This window comes from Phyllobates terribilis, unplaced genomic scaffold (assembly GCF_046119375.1).
Source record: "Phyllobates terribilis strain yellow unplaced genomic scaffold, ASM4611937v1 Scaffold_4__5_contigs__length_816908805, whole genome shotgun sequence".
Lineage (NCBI taxonomy): Eukaryota > Metazoa > Chordata > Amphibia > Anura > Dendrobatidae > Phyllobates > Phyllobates terribilis.
In genome coordinates this window covers 673,979,642-673,999,883 of record NW_027362764.1, presented here as the reverse complement: position 1 = coordinate 673,999,883, position 20,242 = coordinate 673,979,642, and the positions used below count along the sequence as shown (strand labels likewise).

At 45.6% G+C, this 20,242-nt stretch overlaps 7 pseudogenes; all 7 read right to left on the bottom strand.

Moving 5' to 3' along the window:
- Positions 1 to 4,108: 4,108 nt before the first annotated feature.
- Positions 4,109 to 4,228, bottom strand: LOC141268202 (5S ribosomal RNA; annotated as a pseudogene).
- A 621-nt stretch (positions 4,229 to 4,849) lies between these two features.
- Positions 4,850 to 4,968, bottom strand: LOC141268197 (5S ribosomal RNA; annotated as a pseudogene).
- A 6,404-nt stretch (positions 4,969 to 11,372) lies between these two features.
- On the bottom strand, positions 11,373 to 11,491 carry LOC141267498 (5S ribosomal RNA; annotated as a pseudogene).
- Positions 11,492 to 12,422: 931 nt separating this feature from the next.
- On the bottom strand, positions 12,423 to 12,541 carry LOC141268119 (5S ribosomal RNA; annotated as a pseudogene).
- A 944-nt stretch (positions 12,542 to 13,485) lies between these two features.
- On the bottom strand, positions 13,486 to 13,605 carry LOC141269366 (5S ribosomal RNA; annotated as a pseudogene).
- Positions 13,606 to 14,226: 621 nt separating this feature from the next.
- LOC141270134 (5S ribosomal RNA) lies at positions 14,227 to 14,345 on the bottom strand (annotated as a pseudogene).
- A 942-nt stretch (positions 14,346 to 15,287) lies between these two features.
- On the bottom strand, positions 15,288 to 15,407 carry LOC141269714 (5S ribosomal RNA; annotated as a pseudogene).
- Between the last annotated feature and the right edge of the window lie 4,835 nt (positions 15,408 to 20,242).

The window sequence follows — 20,242 nt, the reverse complement described above, 5'->3', positions numbered from 1 at the left end:
GAATCTAAGACAAGAGTTTTTTCAAGTGTCTGAAATTCCAGTGACTTACTCTCATATTATATAATATGTACTTGGGGAATATTCAAAGAAATATAAAGATATTCAATTGATATGGCAATGCGCATTAATAAATTGGGATACAACAATTTTGGGTTAAATATATATATATATATATATCTAAAACTTCATATGTGGAATGTTTGAGTTGAACAGATCTGTGAATGTCAGAGTGAAGGTGACAGATGAGTAAATCAGCAGCTGCTAAGTGTGATTGATGTGACAGAGGCCTCGTATGTTTGTATGTTTGAAAAAAAAAATGTTTCTTTATATGAAGGTACAAAAATATATTTAATTCTGAGGAAATTATAATACATAATTAGGTATTATCTACATATATATATTTCTATATTTCTTTAATAATTATTATTTCTTGATTTAACTAATAGTGGATAAGGGCAACCACACATCAAAATGGTTTACAAAGCAAATTTATATTTAGAATAATTTTCCACATGATAATATTCTTGAATAACTATAATATTATTTTTAATGGTTACCTAAATAGGTACACACCTCTCTTTAGTCAAATCTATGCTACTCATCGATATGAAATTTATGCACAATATTTCTAGAAGAATAATTATTTTTAATTTGGTTCTGATATATACATACATTTTATAAAATAATATTTTTGGTATTAAGGGGGAAAATGTGTTTTTGATCCTGATTACATAATCACTTTTGATCAATACTTATTTTCCACACATTTTAATAAAGAAGAAATAATAATAAGGTACTATGGTATAATTAAGAAGGGTATTACATGCAAAGTTGCATAATTTAATATTTTTTGGTGGTACAAGGTTATGACAAATATGAAATCATCCAGATAATGGAGATATAAGGGTATTTTTTATGGAGAATATAATTACTCTGCATTTGTCATTAAAATTGAAAGGCCTTATTTTTATTTTTATTCTTATTTTTACTCTTAATTTTATTTTTCATTTTTAAAATTTTATTCTTACATTATACTTCTTATTTTTCTATTTTTTCATTTTCATTTTTTAATTCTCATTTGATTTTATTTGAGTTCAATATCTCAATTGAGAAAACACATTAATATTTAATAAAGTAATGTCTAATACAAGAGTATTGCTTCATTAAATATATATTGCTAAGGAAAAAAATGTTTACATTTTCTGAGTAAACACAACAATTCATTCATTCATTTATTCATTCATTCATTCATTCATTCATACATTCATATATTTATTCATTTTGGTTCAGGAGTATACATTCTTTGATATTATTGGTTTAATAAAGATATAAAAACTTGTTTTTTCAAAATACACTGACACCTATGGGTTGGAAAAGGTAATTACACCTATGACATAAAAATGTTCTATCATATGGAGAACTTGATTGATAATGAATTATTATCTATTATTGTTTATTATTCCAAACATAATTTATTTTAATATTTTGATAATAATTAGATGGATATTACTGATTGCTATGGTACGCTGTGATATTATAGGTTTGGAAAAACTGCCAGATTTGGTATCAGATTAGGGAATGAAGACTTCAATCAAGACATCGCAATTATGAATTCTATCTTAATAAAGACTTTTAATTTTTATAAATCAAAGAGATTCTCAAAAGTTACAAGAAGAAGCAACTGACATCCGGACGTCTCAGAAGGTAGCAGGTGTGAATGCTGAGTGTTATAATAGACTGTGTCCATTACATACAATACAATTCACACCACTGATCACCAGGACGGCAGAGGACGATGATCCTATATGTACTGTGTTGTGTTCAAGTTTCATCACGTTCCAGTGGTTTCTTATCACCTGCAACGCTTCAATGAAAGCTGGTGAACAGGTAATACCTGGCATATGTGTCCTGTATATAAAGGACTGAGTACTGTTTATGGTGCTATATAAAGCAGGAAAGTGTCAAGTTAACCCTTGCTTTACTGACCAAAGACGTCACATCTGTTCCAAAAGTGACACGAGACCAGTGCGGACACACGGAAGATTCCAAAGACGATCCAACGTAAGTCCAGGTGACACTGCACAGATATTAAAGCTACATTTCATCCATGGACTTTGTTTTCTTATCAACTGACACATATGATCTTTCTAATAAAGAGTACAGTTTATGGACTGAACAATAATGAACACAATTATGGACTGTACAATATCTACATGCTGTAATTTATTTCAAAGGAGTTTTCATCTAAAGACTGTGTTATAAAAGAACCAAGAAGAAGACGAGACGACGACCCGATGACATCAGATGATGACGATTGAACCCGCGATTGCTTCAATTTAGATATAGGGAAGTATAATTATACATATTAAATGAATATTAGTCACGGCTTCCCATAACATGAATTCACATCATTATATAGCAATAATCCGATATTGATACTATTATTACTATTATTATTATTATGGAAATTTAATGATATTGCCAAGGAAGGAGGAAATAAAAAATGATTGCTGAATGTATCTTCTTTTGAGAATTTTCAGTTAAAGTCCTTTTATTCTCAAAAAAGAGGGAAATGTTAAATGGTTAATTATGGAAATTCATTTGGAATGTTAATCGATAATCATTTTTCTGAGTTCTATGCCTCAGCCATCGTGTCTAGTTGACATGCGCTATTTGTGTGTGTATTTTTGGTTCACTACCATATGTAGAACAGGTGTCCATACGACTGGCTATAAAAGCCCATGGTACAGAAAGGGGGGGGCTCTCTTGCTCTGCCCACCCCACAAGACACAGAATCTTCATGCTGAGAAGCAGATGACATGTAGGCCTGGACACATGCTGGACAAAGACATGATTTACCAGCCAGGATCCAAGGAAAGATGGGTGAATCTCAACAATTAAGCTAATTATGGACAAATGGACAATTTCTTTATCACTAATTATTGTATGTACCTGCTGCAATCTGATTCTTTTTAATGGACAATCCAAGAATAAATAGATATATTTTTTTATAAGAATATCGTGATATTGATACTTTGAGAAGTCCTCAGTAGAAAAAAATAATACAGGAATAGAATTATTCTACAGTCTACCAGCCAAGTACAAACCAGGCCTGACCCTGCTTAGCTTCTGAGATCAGATGAGATTGAGCGTGTTCAGGGTGGTGTGGCCGTAGGCAGAGACAAGCTTCTCATTTGCTGCTTTCCTACTTTGAAGTCTGGCTGCCGGCTGCCCTTTCCAGTGCTCAGCAAGACCAGGTCCTTTTGTGCTTTCCCTTCTCTTCAATTTTTTTGCTGGCTTCCTTAAAAGGTCTTGTAGACACAACGCCCCACTCAGAGCCGCTGAGCTCACTGTTCGGCTGCAGCGCTGTCGATGGAACGTCAGCTTCACGGCCAATGCCACAGGCCGGGAGCAGAGGCGAGACTCACCGGTAGACCCGGGTAGGGTGAGTAGAGCGCGGTTAGATGCTTTCTAATAGGCTGCAGCCGGGGATTAACTTTTAATGAAAGGGAATAATCCCTTTGACTGTCTGCAGCGCGCCACACCTAGGAAGCGCACTCTCACACATAAGCCAGCATGCACACGTGCTCGCACATGACAACACCCCCTATCTGCCCCTACAACCTCTCCGTCACCATGCGTCAGACTCTCCTGCCTGTTTTATGATTTCAGGGCCCTAGCAGGATTCACCCCCCCCCTCCCCAATTCCTTCCGCCCCTTCCTTGCCTTTCTTGCACTGAGGTTAGCTCTTTGTCAGCCGTCTGGCTTGGTTACACAAGCTTCTTTGCAGAGAAACATGTTACTTCTGCTGGCCCTCGCTTTGCGGCCGGCATCCAAAACCTTCCCTGGGCACCTGCTGTAAGCCTGGCCCCTTCACGGCCCTGGGTGCTTTTAACACCATCATTTCCACACGGCGAGCTGCGGAGTCAATAAGCACTCCTAGCCGTGGCAAGGAGCTCGGTGTCAGGCCTGCGTGGTTGCGTACTTAGCTGCCAACTGGCTCAGAGGCCTTGTGGCTTCCATCATCTAAGTTACTTAAGGTTGGTGTCCGGCAAGGCGCCGTTCCATGCTAGCCGAGCTGGGCAGTAGGGCAAAACGTCATCAAAATGGTCTACAGCACCCGGTGTTCCCAGTAGGAATCCCATCCAAGTACTGTCCGAGCCCAGCCCTGCTTTGCTTCCGAGATCAGACGAGATCAGGCGTATCCAAGGTGGTATGGCCAGTAGACGCTGCTCGATCCATCGCCCGGCCAGCCTTTCTCAGGATCGCTTGGTGGCGAGCAATCTGGCCGTGATGGGGCGGGCTCCGAAGGGTCCATGCAAAGGCTGTGCCATCCCTACAGGTGTGGTTTGTTTAGCAGTGATTCACCCGCCGCATCAGGTGTCTTCAAAAATGGCTCGGCGCAGGGTCTCCTGCAGGCTAAACCGTTCATCGCGGTAATGTGACAGAAAGAGCAAGCTGGACCCGTAACTTGGTGGCGGAGCGAGACGTCCAGGGGTGAATGAAGGAAGAGGGTGAGATGGTTGCCAGTGACTTTGAGCTGCTCTTCAGGGGGGAGGGTCGTGTTGCCTGCAAAGGTCTTCTGCTTGGGGTTACCGGTGGTTGCCTCCAGCCACGCGGGAGACGCTGGTCCTGGTGAAAAGGAGCCTAGTATTAAAAGTAAAGAAGCAACAATGCTGAAGGCCCACGGTGATCAGAAGGATGCTGGTATTTTGCAGAGATGAAATAGCGCAAGAGAGAAAGCAAATGAAAAAAAGAATAGAGAATGAATGTGTGCACTTGTGAAAGGGAATGGAAAAAAGGCATAGAAGAGAGTGCCCCCTGCTGGTGGAAGGAAGGAAAAAGCAAAAGCCTACAGCACCTGGCATTCCCAGGCGGTCTCCTATCTAAGTACTAACCAGACCCAACCCTGCTTAGCTTCTGAGATCAGTTGAGATTGGGCGTGTTCAGGGTGGTGTGGCCATAGGCAGAGACAAGCCTCTCACTTGCTGCTTTTCTACTTTGAAGTCTGGCTGCCGGCTGCCCTTTCCAGTGCTCAGCAAGACCAGGTCCTTTTGTGCTTTCCCTTCTCTTCAATTTTTTTGCTGGCTTCCTTAAAAGGTCTTGTAGACAGAAGGCCCCACTCAGAGCCGCTGAGCTCACTGATTGGCTGCAGCGCTGTCGACGGAACGTCAGCTTCGCGGCCAACGCCACAGGCCGGGAGCAGAGGTGAGACTCACCGGTAGACCCGGGTAGGGTGAGTAGAGCGCGGTTAGTTGCTTTCTAATAGCCTGCAGCCGGGGATTAACTTTTAATGAAAGGGAACAATCCCTTTGACTGTCTGCAGCGCGCCACACCTAGGAAGCGCACTCTCACACACAAGCCAGCATGCACACGTGCTAGCACGTGACAACACCCCCTATCTGCCCCTACAACCTCTCCGTCACCATGCGTCAGACTCTCCTGCCTGTTTTATGATTTCAGGGCCCTAGCAGGAATCACGCCCCCCCTCCCCAATTCCTTCCTTGCCTTCCTTGCACTGGGGTTAGCTCTTTGTCAGCCGTCTGGCTTGGTTACACAAGCTTCTTTGCAGAGAAACATGTTACTTCTCCTGGCCCTCGCTAGGCGGCCGGCATCCAAAACCTTCCCTGGGAACCTGCTGAAAGCCTGGCCCCTTCACGGCCCCGGGTGCTTTTAACGCCATCATTTCCACATGGCGAGCTGCGGAGTCAATAAGCACTCTTAGCCGTGGCAAGGAGCTCGGTGTCAGGCCTGCGTGAAGGGCGGCGGGGTAGCGTACTTAGCTGCCAACTGGCTCAGAGGCCTTGGGGCTTCCATCATCTAAGTTACTTAAGGTCGGTGTCCGGTAAGGCGCCGTTCCATGCTAGCCGAGCTGGGCGGTAGGGCAAAACGTCATCAAAATGGTCTACAGCACCTGGCATTCCCAGGCGGTCTCTGTTAAATGGTTAATTATGGAAATTCATTTGGAATGTTAATCGATAATCATTTTTCTGAGTTCTATGCCTCAGCCATCGTGTCTAGTTGACATGCGCTATTTGTGTGTGTATTTTTGGTTCACTACCATATGTAGAACAGTTGTCCATACGACTGGCTATAAAAGCCCATGGTACAGAAAGGGGGGGCTCTCTTGCTCTGCCCACCCCACAAGACACAGAATCTTCATGCTGAGAAGCAGATGACATGTAGGCCTGGACACATGCTGGACAAAGACATGATTTACCAGCCAGGATCCAAGGAAAGATGGGTGAATCTCAACAATTAAGCAAATTATGGACAAATGGACAATTACTTTATAACTAATTATTGTATGTACCTGCTGCAATCTGATTCTTTTTAATGGACAATCCAAGAATAAATAGATACATTTTTTATAAGAATATCGTGTTATTGATACTTTGAGAAGTCCTCAGTAGAAAAAAATAATACAGGAAGAGTATTATTTTACAATGGTGAGCCAGCCAGTCCTGTTTTTTTGTTTTTTAAATTAAGTAAGTGAATTTCTTCCGTGAACAAGGGGGGAGTCCTGACGAGCTGAACAGCTGTTGTTCACGTGTCAGTAAATTCACTAGTTTGTCACGGGAAGCAGAAAGGACCTACAGACTGAGGAAAGACAGGAAGCAGATGTACTAACAAGGAACAGAATCACACAGGAAAAGAATCAGACGAACTGAAGACAGGACGTGCTGATAAAGAGAAGCCAAGGAATCTTAAGGTAAGCAAAATATGGATATAATTTCTTCTTTTGCTAAACAAAGTAATATTAATTTCAAAGTTAATGTAGGAGATGACATAGAAGTTTTGTGGCTCAGTTTATACAAAGAATGTGAATTGCAGAATTTACAGTTAACTTCTAAATTGGTAAATAGAGACAAACAGAAATTGAGAAATATTCTACATTTGGTAGATTTTTTTCATAGTCTTGTGTTAGAGATTTCTAAGCAGGAAAATAGTGTAGAAGTGTCAGACGGTGATACTGATTCTGACTGTAATGTGGAAAATGAACAAGAAGTAAGACACGTGTCTGTAACTGAAGGTGACCTTGGGTCTGACCAAGAGACGGACATACAGAAACCTGACATGGGAGGAGACATGACTGACATACGAGAAACCGACATACTAGCTGATGTGGGAGGAGACGTGAGTGACGTAGGAGGAAAGGACGTACAAGAGCCACTAAAAATATCAGAGAATTCTGGAATTACCCAGGCTCAACTCCAAATTAAAATGAGGAAAAATTTGCTGAAATTATACAAAATCATGCCAAAATATGATGTCAAAATCCATGCCTGTAGAAATTCAGAGACATTTGAGAGCTTCTCTGATAAGTTTGATTTATCCAATGAGGAGAGGAATCAATTATTTAAAATATGGATTCCTGTGACATTGTTCAGACGTTTACATTTAATGCCCTGTGAAAATGACTCTCCTAATGGATGGGAAAATGATTCGGACAGATTAAGATATTTGATTTATTGTGTCACAAAGGATTTTCCCAACATAGAAGATCTGCAGAAACTAAGGATTGGTAGGAAGGAATGTACATATACATTCATGTCCATATTTGAACGGTTGTACAATTCTCTCATCAAAAATGGAAAAGTACAACATATGATAACAACTTTTGTACAAAAATTCAAATTCCTAAATTCAGTTTCCCAAGTTATGGCATCACAAAAAATTCATTATTTGAATGTGCGCAGATGCTGGATTTTGTTAGAAAACATGAGAATCGTGAAAAGAATATAAATCCAGCTAAATTTATAAAACCAGGAAAGGTAAAATCTTACCAAAAGCCAATATCAAACTCTCCTAGACTGAGTCATTCCCATAGTGAACTCTATCAAATACGCAGAAGATTTCATATATGTTATAAGCCATATCAGCCAGTGCAAAGATCCATCTCTCCATAGATTGAGTTAATTCTCAGTCAGAACTGTGATTCTCTAAAAAGGAAAATGGCTGAAACTGATGGACAGAGACAGGTGAGACGACCAACTCACAGTGACGTCATGGAATGTGGACAGAAGAACAGGCAGTTCTCTGAGGTTTTGAAGGATAGAAAAATGTCTTTCCTAAATAGGGCGTTCCTGGAGATATTTGAGAGAGACAGAAGATTTGGCTTAGGGAGTGGCAAAGGAAAAACTGTAATTATAATGTTGTATCAAAATGTAATACAATGTCTCAATATTTATTTATAATCTTATACAGTAAAATTGTAGTTACATAGTTTCTAATAGTTCATATATATATATATATATATATATATATATTTACACTTATCTAAGTAGAGATTGCATATAATTGTATTTATATATACGTTTATAAAATATATATATATATATATATTAATTAATAAATTAGAACTTCATATATATAAACTTAAGTAGCAATATTTTGAATTACATTAGAACCAACCAATATATGTATAAGATATTTAAATAATTCTGTTTCTGTATGAATTTGATATTTAATTTTATTTTCTTATGTTTCCTTAGAGTTTTCATTCCAAAGCAGGATTTGATCAAAGAACTCTAAAATGGATTTATTTCTTTATTCACACAGGAAGTGAAAAAATTGCATGATTTTATGTGTATAACATTTTAAAATAATAACAATATATCTAGTTGAACTCTAATATATATGTAATACTTATTAATTCTTTTGTGTTGCTGATATTTTCTGTGCATGAAGTGTTCGTGCAAATTAAAGTAGCTTTACATCATGACGTGTGACAGCTGTGGCCTTTGAACTTTGAGCTAATAGTATAGGATCCCATTCATTCTATTTTCAACTGATGTAACTTAAGACTGGGCAGCCAGTGAAAAAAGAATCTAAGACAAGTGTTTTTTCAAGTGTCTGAAATTCCAGTGACTTACTCTCATATTATATAATATGTACTTGGGGAATATTCAAAGAAATATAAAGATAATCAATTGATATGGCAATGCGCATTAATAAATTGGAATACAACAATTTTGGGTTAAATATATATATATATCTAAAACTTCATATGTGGAATGTTTGAGTTGAACAGATCTGTGAATGACAGAGTGAAGGTGACAGATGAGTAAATCAGCAGCTGCTAAGTGTGATTGATGTGACAGAGGCCTCGTATGTTTGTATGTTTGAAAAAAAAAATGTTTCTTTATGTGAAGGTACAAAAATATATTTAATTCTGAGGAAATTATAATACATAATTAGGTATTATCTACATATATATTTCTATATTTCTTTAATAATTATTATTTCTTGATTTAACTAATAGTGGATAAGGGCAACCACACATCAAAATGGTTTACAAAGCAAATTTATATTTAGAATAATTTTCCACATGATAATATTCTTGAATAACTATAATATTATTTTTAATGGTTACCTAAATAGGTACACACCTCTCTTTAGTCAAATCTATGCTACTCATCGATATGAAATTTATGCACAATATTTCTAGAAGAATAATTGTTTTTAATTTGGTTCTGATATATACATAAATTTTATAAAATAATATTTTTGGTATTAAGGGGGAAAATGTGTTTTTGATCCTGATTACATAATCACTTTTGATTAATACTTATTTTCCACACATTTTAATAAAGAAGAAATAATAATAAGGTACTATGGTATAATTAAGAAGGGTATTACATGCAAAGTTGCATAATTTAATATTTTTTGGTGGTACAAGGTTATGACAAATATGAAATCATCCAGATAATGTAGATATAAGGGTATTTTTTATGGAGAATATAATTACTCTGCATTTGTCATTAAAATTTAAATGCCTTATTTTTATTTTTATTCTTATTTTTACTCTTAATTTTATTTTTCATTTTTAAAATTTTATTCTTACTTTATACTTCTTATTTTTCTATTTTTTCATTTTTTAATTCTCATTTGATTTTATTTGAGTTCAATATCTCAATTGAGAAAACACATTAATATTTAATAAAGTAATGTCTAAGGAGACTTAATAGCTGTCTACAAATATGTCAAGGGCTGTCACATTGTAGAAGGATCATCTTTATTCTCATTTGCACAAGGAAAGACTAGAAGCAATGGGATGAAACTAAATGGGAGGAGACACAGATTAGATATTAGAAAAAACTTTTTGACAGTTAGGGTGATTAATGAGTGGAACAGGCTGCCACGAGAGGTGGTGAGTTCCCCTTCAATGGACGTCTTCAAACAGAGGCTGGACAGACATCTCTCTGAGATGATCTAGTGAATCCTGCTTTGAGCAGGGGGTTGGACCAGATGACCCAGGAGGTCCCTTCCAACTCTACCATTCTATGATTCTATGATTCTATGATTCTAATACAAGAGTATTGCTTCATTAAATATATATTGCTAAGGAAAAAAATGTTTACATTTTTTGAGTAAACACAACAATTCATTCATTCATTTATTCATTCATTCATTCATTCATTCATTCATACATTCATATATTTATTCATTTTGGTTCAGGAGTATACATTCTTTGATATTATTGGTTTAATAAAGATATAAAAACTTGTTTTTTCAAAATACACTGACACCTATGGGTTGGAAAAGGTAATTACACCTATGACATAAAAATGTTCTACCATATGGAGAACTTGATTGATAATGAATTATTATCTATTATTGTTTATTATTCCAAACATAATTTATTTTAATATTTTGATAATAATTAGATGGATATTACTGATTGCTATGGTACGCTGTGATATTATCAGATGAGATCGGGCGTATCCAAGGTGGTATGGCCAGTAGACGCTGCTCGATCCATCGCCCGGCCAGCCTTTCTCAGGATCGCTTGATGGCGAGCAATCTGGCCGTGATGGGGCGGGCTCCGAAGGGTCCATGCAAAGGCTGTGCCGTCCCTACAGGTGTGGTTTGTTTAGCAGTGATTCACCCGCCGCATCAGGTGTCTTCAAAAATGTCTCGGCGCAGGGTCTCCTGCAGGCTAAACCCTTCATCGCGGTAATGTGACAGAAAGAGCAAGCTGGACCCGTAACTTGGGGGCGGAGCGAGACGTCCAGGGGTGAATGAAGGAAGAGGGTGAGATGGTTGCCAGTGACTTTGAGCTGCTCTTCAGGGGGGAGGGTCGTGTTGCCTTCAAAGGTCTTCTGCTTGGGGTTACCGGTGGTTGCCTCCAGCCACGCGGGAGACGCTGGTCCTGGTGAAAAGGAGCCTAGTATTAAAAGTAAAGAAGCAACAATGCTAGAGGCCCACGGTGATCAGAAGGATGCTGGTATTTTGCAGAGATGAAATAGAGCAAGAGAGAAAGCAAATGAAAAAAAGAAAAGAGAATGAATGTGTGCACTTGTGAAAGGGAATGGAAAAAAGGCATAGAAGAGAGTGCACCCTGCTGGTGGAAGGAAGGAAAAAGCAAAAGCCTACAGCACCTGGCATTCCCAGGTGGTCTCCCATCCAAGTACTAACCAGGCCCAACTCTGCTTAGCTTCTGAGATCAGATGAGATTTTGCGTGTTCAGGGTGGTGTGGCCATAGGCAGAGACAAGTCTCTCACTTGCTGCTTTTCTACTTTGACGTCTGGCTGCCGGCTGCCCTTTCCAGTGCTCAGCAAGACCAGGTCCTTTTGTGCTTTCCCTTCTCTTCAGTTTTTTTGCTGGCTTCCTTAAAAGTTCTTGTAGACAGAATGCCCCACTCAGAGCCGCTGAGCTCACTGATCGGCTACAGCGCTGTCGACGGAACGTCAGCTTCACGGCCAATGCCACAGGCCGGGAGCAGAGGCGAGACTCACCGGTAGACCCGGGTAGGGTGAGTAGAGCGCGGTTAGTTGCTTTCTAATAGCCTGCAGCCGGGGATTAACTTTTAATGAAAGGGAACAATCCCTTTGACTGTCTGCAGCGCGCCACACCTAGGAAGCGCACTCTCACACACAAGCCAGCATACACACGTGCTCGCACGTGACAACACCCCCTATCTGCCCCTACAACCTCTCCGTCACCATGCGTCAGACTTTTCTGCCTGTTTTATGATTTCAGGGCCCTAGCAGGAATCACCCCCCCCTTCCCCAATACCTTCCGCACCTTCCTTGACTTCCTTGCATTGAGGTTAGCTCTTTGTCAGCCGTCTGGCTTGGTTACACAAGCTTCTTTGCAGAGAAACATGTTACTTCTGCTGGCCCTCGCTAGGCGGCTGGCATCCAAAACCTTCCCTGGGCACCTGCTGAAAGCCTGGCCCCTTTACGGCCCCGGGTGCTTTTAACGCCATCATTTCCACACGGCGAGCTGCGGAGTCAATAAGCACTCCTAGCAGTGGCAAGGAGCTCGGTGTCAGGCCTGCGTGGTAGCGTACTTAGCTGCCAACTGGCTCAGAGGCCTTGGGGCTTCCATCATCTAAGTTACTTAAGGTCGGTGTCCGGCAAGGCGCCATTCCATGCTAGCCGAGCTGGGCAGTAGGGCAAAACGTCATCAAAATGGTCTACAGCACCCGGCGTTCCCAGGAGGTCTCGCATCCAAGTACTAACCAGTCCTGACCCTGCTTAACTTCCAAGTTCAGATGAGATTGGGCGTGTTCAGGGTGGTGTGGCCGTAAGCAGAGACAAGCCTCTCACTTGCTGCTTTTCTACTTTGACGTCTGGCTGCCGGCTGCCCTTTCCAGTGCTCAGCAAGACCAGGTCCTTTTGTGCTTTCCCTTCTCTTCAATTTTTTTGCTGGCTGCCTTAAAAGGTCTTGTAGACACAACGCCCCACTCAGAGCCGTTGAGCTCACTGATCGGCTTCAGCGCTGTCGACGGAACGTCAGCTTCACGGCCAATGCCACAGGCTGGGAGCAGAGGCGAGACTCACCGGTAGACCCGGGTAGGGTGAGTAGAGCGCGGTTAGTTGCTTTCTAATAGCCTGCAGCCGTGGATTAACTTTTAATGAAAGGGAACAATCCCTTTGACTGTCTGCAGCGCGCCACACCTAGGAAGCGCACTCTCACACACAAGCCAGCATACACACGTGCTCGCACGTGACAACACCCCCTATCTGCCCCTACAACCTCTCCATCACCATGCGTCAGACTCTCCTGCCTGTTTTATGATTTCCGGGCCCTAGCAGGAATCACCCCCCCCCTTCCCCAATTCCTTCCGCACCTTCCTTGCCTTCCTTGCACTGAGGTTAGCTCTTTGTCAGCCGTCTGGCTTGGTTACACAAGCTTCTTTGCAGAGAAACATGTTACTTCTGCTGGCCCTCGCTAGACGGCCGGCATCCAAAACCTTCCCTGGGCACCTGCTGAAAGCCTAGCCCCTTCACGGCCCCCAGTGCTTTTAACGCCATCATTTCCACACGGCGAGCTGCGGAGTCAATAAGCACTCCTAGCCGTGGAAAGGAGCTCGGTGTCAGGCCTGCGTGAAGGGCGGCGGGGTAGCGTACTTAGCTGCCAACTGTCTCAGAGGCCTTGGGGCTTTCATCATCTAAGTTACTTAAGGTCGGTGTCCGGCAAGGCGCCGTTCCATGCTAGCCGAGCTGGGCAGTAGGGCAAAACGTCATCAAAATGTTCTACAGCACCCTGTGTTCTCAGGAGGTATCCCATCCAAGTACTGTCCGAGCCCAGCCCTGCTTTGCTTCCGAGATCGGACGAGATCAGGCGTGTCCATGGTGGTATGGCCAGTAGACACTGTTCGATCCATCGCCCGGCCAACCATTCTCAGGATCGCTTGGTGGCGAGCAATCTGGCCGTGACGGGGCGGGTTCCGAAGGGTCCATGCAAAGGCTGTGCCATCCCTACAGGTGTGGTTTGTTTAGCAGTTATTCACCCGCCGCATCAGGTGTCTTCAAAAATGTCTCGTCGCAGGGTCTCCTGCAGGCTAAACCCTTCATCGCGGTAATGTGACAGAAAGAGCAAGCTGGACCCGTAACTTGGGGGTGGAGCGAGACGTCCAGGGGTGAATGAAGGAAGAGGGTGAGATGGTTGCCATTGACTTTGAGCTGCTCTTCAGGGGGGAGGGTCGTATTGCCTGCAAAGGTCTTCTGCTTGGGGTTACCGGTGGTTGCCTCCAGCCACGCGAGAGACGCTGGTCCTGGTGAAAAGGAGCCTAGTATTAAAAGTAAAGAAGCAACAATGCTGAAGGCCCACGGTGATTAGAAGGATGCTGGTATTTTGCAGACATGAAATAGCGCAAGAGAGAAAGCAAATGAAAAAAAGAAAAGAGAATGAATGTGTGCACTTGTGAAAGGGAATGGAAAAAAGGCATAGAAGAGAGTGCCCCCTGCTGGTGGAAGGAAAGAAAAAGCAAAAGCCTACAGCACCTAGTATTCCCAGGCGGTCTCCTGTCCAAGTACTAACCAGACCCAACCATGCTTAGCTTCTGAGATTAGACGAGATCGTGCATGTTCAGAGTGGTGTGGCCATAGGCAGAGACTGGTCTCTCACTTGCTGCTTTTCTACTTTGACGTCTGGCTGCCGGCTGCCCTTTCCAGTGCTCAGCAAGACCAGGTCCTTTTGTGCTTTCCCTTCTCTTCAATTTTTTTGCTGGCTTCCTTAAAAGGTCTTGTAGACACAACGCCCCACTCAGAGCCGCTGAGCTCACTGATCGGCTGCAGCGCTGTCGACGGAACGTCAGCTTCACGGCCAATGCCACAGGCCGGGAGCTGAGGCGAGACTCACCGGTAGACCTGGGTAGGGTTGAGTAGAGCGCGGTTAGTTGCTTTCTAATAGCCTGCAGCCGGGGATTAACTTTTAATGAAAGGGAACAATCCCTTTGACTGTCTGCAGCGCGCCACACCTAGGAAGCGCACGCTCACACACAAGCCAGCATGCACACGTGCTCGCACGTGACAACACCCCCTATCTGCCCCTACAACCTCTCCGTCACCATGCGTCAGACTCTCCTGCCTGTTTTATGATTTCAGGGCCCTATCAGGAATCACCCCCCCCTCCCCAATTCCTTCCGCACCTTCCGCACCTTCCTTGCACTGAGGTTAGCTCTTTGTCAGCCGTCTGGCTTGGTTACACAAGCTTCTTTGCAGAGATACATGTTACTTCTGCTGGCCCTCGCTAGGCGGCCGGCATCCAAAACCTTCCCTGGGCACCTGCTGAAAGCCTGGCCCCTTCACGGCCCCGGGTGCTTTTAATGCCATCATTTCCACACGGCGAGCTGCGGAGTCAATAAGCACTCCTTGCCGTGACAAGTAGCTCGGTGTCAGGCCTGCGTGAAGGCGGCGGGGTAGCGTACTTAGCTGCCAACTGGCTCAGAGGCCTTGGGGCTTCCATCATCTAAGTTACTTAAGGTCGGTGTCCGGCAAGGCGCCGTTCCATGCTAGCCGAGCTGGGCAGTAGGGCAAAACGTTATCAAAATGGTCTACGGCACCCGGTGTTCCCAGTAGGTCTCCCATCCAAGTACTGTCTGAGCCCAGCCCTGCTTTGCTTCCGAGATCAGATGAGAATGGGCGTAACCAAGGTGGTATTGCCAGTAGACTCTGCTTGATCCATCGCCCGGCCAGCCTTTCTCAGGATCGCTTGGTGGCGAGTGTAACATACCTGGCGGCATCCTTGCATAGTGGTCCATCTCCCACTGTGCAAGAGCGCGCACTTGATCTACTGTCCAGAATGTCTCTCTGGCTTCCCTCCATGCTGTCTGTTTGTGTCTGTTTCTGCTGCTTAAGGGCGGCGCCCGATCACTTCCTGCTTTTTGCACCTGCTGTGGGTCACACCCTTTGTGCGTCCTCAGCCTATTGCTGTCTGTCACCTGGTATATAGCTCAGCTGCTCCCATCTATCCCTGCCTGAGCATAGTGTTTCATTCAGTGTGTGCTTGCACTCTGAAGGTGCCAGGTCCAGTTCTTTGTCTCCTGCCTTGCGGTATCAGTTCCCGTGTCTGAACTGAGTCCTGTCTATGTCTCCTGCCTTGCGGTATCAGTTCCCGTGTCTGAACTGAGTCCTGTCTTTGTCTCCTGCCTTGCGGTATCAGTTCCCGTGTCTGAACTGAGTCCTGTCTATATCTCCTGCCTTGCGGTATCAGTTCCCGTGTCTGAACTGAGTCCTGTCTGTGTACTCTTGCTGCTGCCTCTCCTGGAGGCTGTATTTCCAGTCCTGTCTGAACACGCTCCTAACCTGTTCCTCCCGCCTTCTAGGGGCCGTTTACCTAGACCCGCTCCTGTATCTTGTCTGTCCTGTCTGAACACGCTCCTTGCCTGTTCGTCCCGCCTCTCTGGGGGCCGTATTCCCAGACCCGCTCCTGTATCCCGCTGCAGTGTCGGTCTCCTCCGTACACTCAGTTCCAGTCTGAACTCTCTCCTATCCTTTACCTGTTTTGCCTCTATGTCCGTTCCCTTCCTTTTTCTGCAGAGTCTGAACTCGTACCTAACTCCTGCTTGTTGTCTCTGTACTCCCGTTTGTGAGTTTGTGGTCCACTCGCTACTTCACTGCAAGTACCCTGTGGGTATCTGGCTCTGCCTTTCTCTTCCTGTCTGTTCCGTGTGAACAGAGCCCTGTCCCCCCTGCTCTGCTTTGTTTGCCGCTCTGCAGTTTCCGCTCTGATCCTGCCTTGTTTACCGCTCTGCGGTTTCCGCTCTGCTCCTTCCTTGTTTACCGCTCTGCGGTTTCCGCTCTGCTCCTGCCTTGTTTACCGCTCTGCGGTTTCCGCTCTGCTCCTGCTTAGCTTGCCGCTCTTGCGGTTTCTGCCCTGCTCTTGCCTTGCTGGCCGCTCCTGCGGTTTCTGCTCTGCTCCTGCCTTGTTTGCCGCTCTGCGGTTTCCGCTCTGCTCCTGCCTACTTAGCCGCTCTGCGGTTTCCGCTCTGCTCCTGCCTACTTAGCCGCTCTGCGGTTTCCGCTCTGCTCCTGCCTTGTTTACCGCTCTGCGGTTTCCGCTCTGCTCCTGCCTTGTTTGCCGCTCTGCGGTTTCCGCTCTGCTCCTGCCTACTTAGCCGCTCTGCGGTTTCCGCTCTGCTCCTGCCTTGTTTACCGCTCTGCGGTTTCCGCTCTGCTCCTGCCTTGTTTACCGCTCTGCGGTTTCTGCTCTGCTCCTGCCTTGTTTACCGCTCTGCGGTTTCCGCTCTGCTCCTGCTTAGCTTGCCGCTCTTGCGGTTTCCACTCTGCTCTTGCCTTGCTTGCCGCTCCTGCGGTTTCTGCTCTGCATCTGCTCGCTGCTCCATCAGTCCTGTCCTGCTCTGCTTCTGCTCGCTGCTCCGGCAGTCCCGTCCTGCTCTGCATCTGCTCGCTGCTCCGGCAGTCCTGTCCTGCTCTGCTTGCGCTCGCTGCTCCAGCAGTCCCGTCCTGCTCTGCTCTTGCCCACCGCTTCGGGCATTCCCTCTCTGCTGTGTTTGGCTACTGCATCTGCGGTTCTGTTTCTGTGACCCAGTCTGTACTGGGTCTTGTCCTCTCTGTGCTCCAGCCCATCCTTTCGGCCAGTACCTCCCCGCCTGCATACTCGCCTGTATCCACCCGTCTGCATACCTGCCATGTTCGCTTATATCCACCAGTCTGTGCCAGCCTAACATGCCTGTTCCAGTAATCCCTGTGTGGGTCAACCCCCGTGTCCGGAGTTTGACCTGGAGTAGCACCTGGTTCCTCTGCCCGGTTTCTCCTTGGTGCACTGGCATCGTATGCCGTCGTGCCACCTTGGTCGGATCGGCCAGATACTTAGTCACGCCCCTCCAGGCACTCTCCGGTTCATGGTCCAGTGGAACCACTACTCCCGCACACGCCAGTCAGTCCGGGCGTGTGCATAACAGCATGCTCAGGCCATGGTTCCCGTTGAGCCCCACGGCCTTCGCTCTCTGAGACGTTTTCTAGTGAATACATGCATTAAAAATAAATAGATAATTTTTTTTTTCCCTTAGCTGAGTTCCAGGCGAATTACGCACCGTCCAGATGGATCTATCAGCTCTCGTTCCTGCCGATCCGCCACGATACTATGGGGATCCAAGACAGTGTCGTGCATTTGTGGAGCAATGCATGCTACACTTTAAGGCCTACCCTCTCTATTTTCCTTCCGATTGGGCTAAAGTGGCCTTTATGATTGACTACCTAGCGAGTGATGCCTTGAAATGGGTCACCCCCCTATGGGAAGCATGGGATCCTGTCGTCCTTGACCTGCAGGCCTTTCTGGTGGCCTTTCGTGTGGTCTTCGAGGACCCTAACCCTGAAGCCCCTGCTGAAGCTTCTCTTCCCAATATCCCGGAGCAGCCCCGATGGGTAATGTGTGTGGGTAGCGCAATAGTCCTCCAGCCCAATGAGACTACTGCCCACCCAGAATCCTCACAGGGTGACTACGCTTTCCGGAATACTTCTCCCAACCTCAAGAGGCAGTCCAGATGTGCTAGTCGTAGAGGCAAGCCGTCACGCCAGGGTCTGTCCTCCCTGAGACCTCCTGACCCCAACCTTGAAGTCCCTACTGAAGCTTCATCTCCCTGTATCCCAGAGAAGCCCCAACGGGTAATGTGCGTGGGTAGTGCACCAGTTCTCCTGCCCGAAGAGACTTCTGCCCATCCAGACTCCACACAGGAGAACTTCCTGCACCCGGCATCAGATGCTTCACCCACTTTAACCAGTGTGCATGTCCAAGGATGCTCCAAAGCTGTGGTTACCTCAGAGTCTGTGCACCTCTACTACCTGGTGGAGGACCCCCTGTTGCCTCCTGAATCCTCCGGGATACCACTCGATAACAAATGGAGAGAGACTTCTCTACACCCGGTACTCGATACTTTGTCCGCTTCGTCCTGTGAGCCTGACAATGGGTACCCCAAAGTGGTAGTTACCCCCGAGTCTCTACACCCCTCCGACCAGGCGGAGGACCTCCAGTTGTCTCCTGAACCCTTCGGGGTGCTACCTGGTAGCGAAAGGACAGACACTCTCCTATACTCTGTACCTGATACCTCGCTCGCTTCGTCCAGTGAGTCCAACCTAGTGTACTCCGAAGCAGAGGTTAACCATGAGTCTCTACACCCCTCTGACCAGGCAGAGGACCTCCAGTTGTCTCCAGAACCATTCGGGGTGCCACCTGGTGGTGAATGGACAGAGACTTTCCTATATCCTGGATCTGATACCTCGCTTGTTTCGTCCAGTGAGTCCGACCTAGTGTACTCTGAAGCAGAGGTTACCCGTGAGTCTCTACACCCCTCTGACCAGGCGGAGGACCGCCAGTTGTCTCCAGAACCCTTCGGGGTGCCACCTGGTGGTGAATGGACAGAGACTTTCCTATACTCGGTACCCGATACCTCGCCTGCTTCGTCCAGTGAGTCCGACCTTGTGTACTCTGAAGCAGATGTTTTCTCTGAGCCTCTGCACTCTTCTGACCCGGCGGAGGACCTCCAGTTGTTTCCTGAATCCTCCGGGGTACCACCAGATAACAAAGAGGCAGTGACTTTTCCTCATCCTGTATCTGATAACCCGTCTATTTCTTCCTGTGAGCTTGACAAGATGTACCTCGAAGCAGAGATTACCCCCAAGTCTTTGTCCCCCTCCAACCCGGTGGAGGACTTCCAGTTGTCTCCTGTACCCTCTGGGATGCCACCTGAAAGTATGTGGAGTGAGACTTCCTTGTGTGCTGTTCCTGGTACTCCACCCATTTTGTCTGTTGCTAAGGGTGGCTGGATGGGAGGTAGCATCCTAGCTACCCAGAGGAGACCAGTTTTTCCGGTGGACAGTGGAAGTGATCTCTTCGAAGGGAAGAATTGGCCCTCAAATTCCCTGCGGGAGATTCTGGCAGGCCTGAAGAAGAGGGGGCGTAAGGGGGGGGTACTGTAACATACCTGGCGGCGTCCTTGCATAGTGGTCCATCTCCCACTGTGCAAGAGCGCGCACTTGATCTCCTGTCCAGAATGTCTCTCTGGCTTCCCTCCATGCTGTCTGTTTGTGTCTGTTTCTGCTGCTTAAGGGCGGCGCCCGATCACTTCCTGCTTTTTGTACCTGCTGTGGGTCACACCCCTTGTGCGTCCTCAGCCTATTGCTGTCTGTCACCTGGTATATAGCTCAGCTGCTCCCATCTATCCCTGCCTGAGCATAGTGTTTCATTCAGTGTGTGCTTGCACTCTGAAGGTGCCAGGTCCCGTTCTTTGTCTCCTGCCTTGCGGTATCAGTTCCCGTGTCTGAACTGAGTCCTGTCTATGTCTCCTGCCTTGCGGTATCAGTTCCCGTGTCTGAACTGAGTCCTGTCTTTGTCTCCTGCCTTGCGGTATCAGTTCCCGTGTCTGAACTGAGTCCTGTCTATGTCTGCTGCCTTGCGGTATCAGTTCCCGTGTCTGAACTGAGTCCTGTCTGTGTACTCTTGCCTGCTGCCTCTCCTGGAGGCTGTATTTCCAGTCCTGTCTGAACA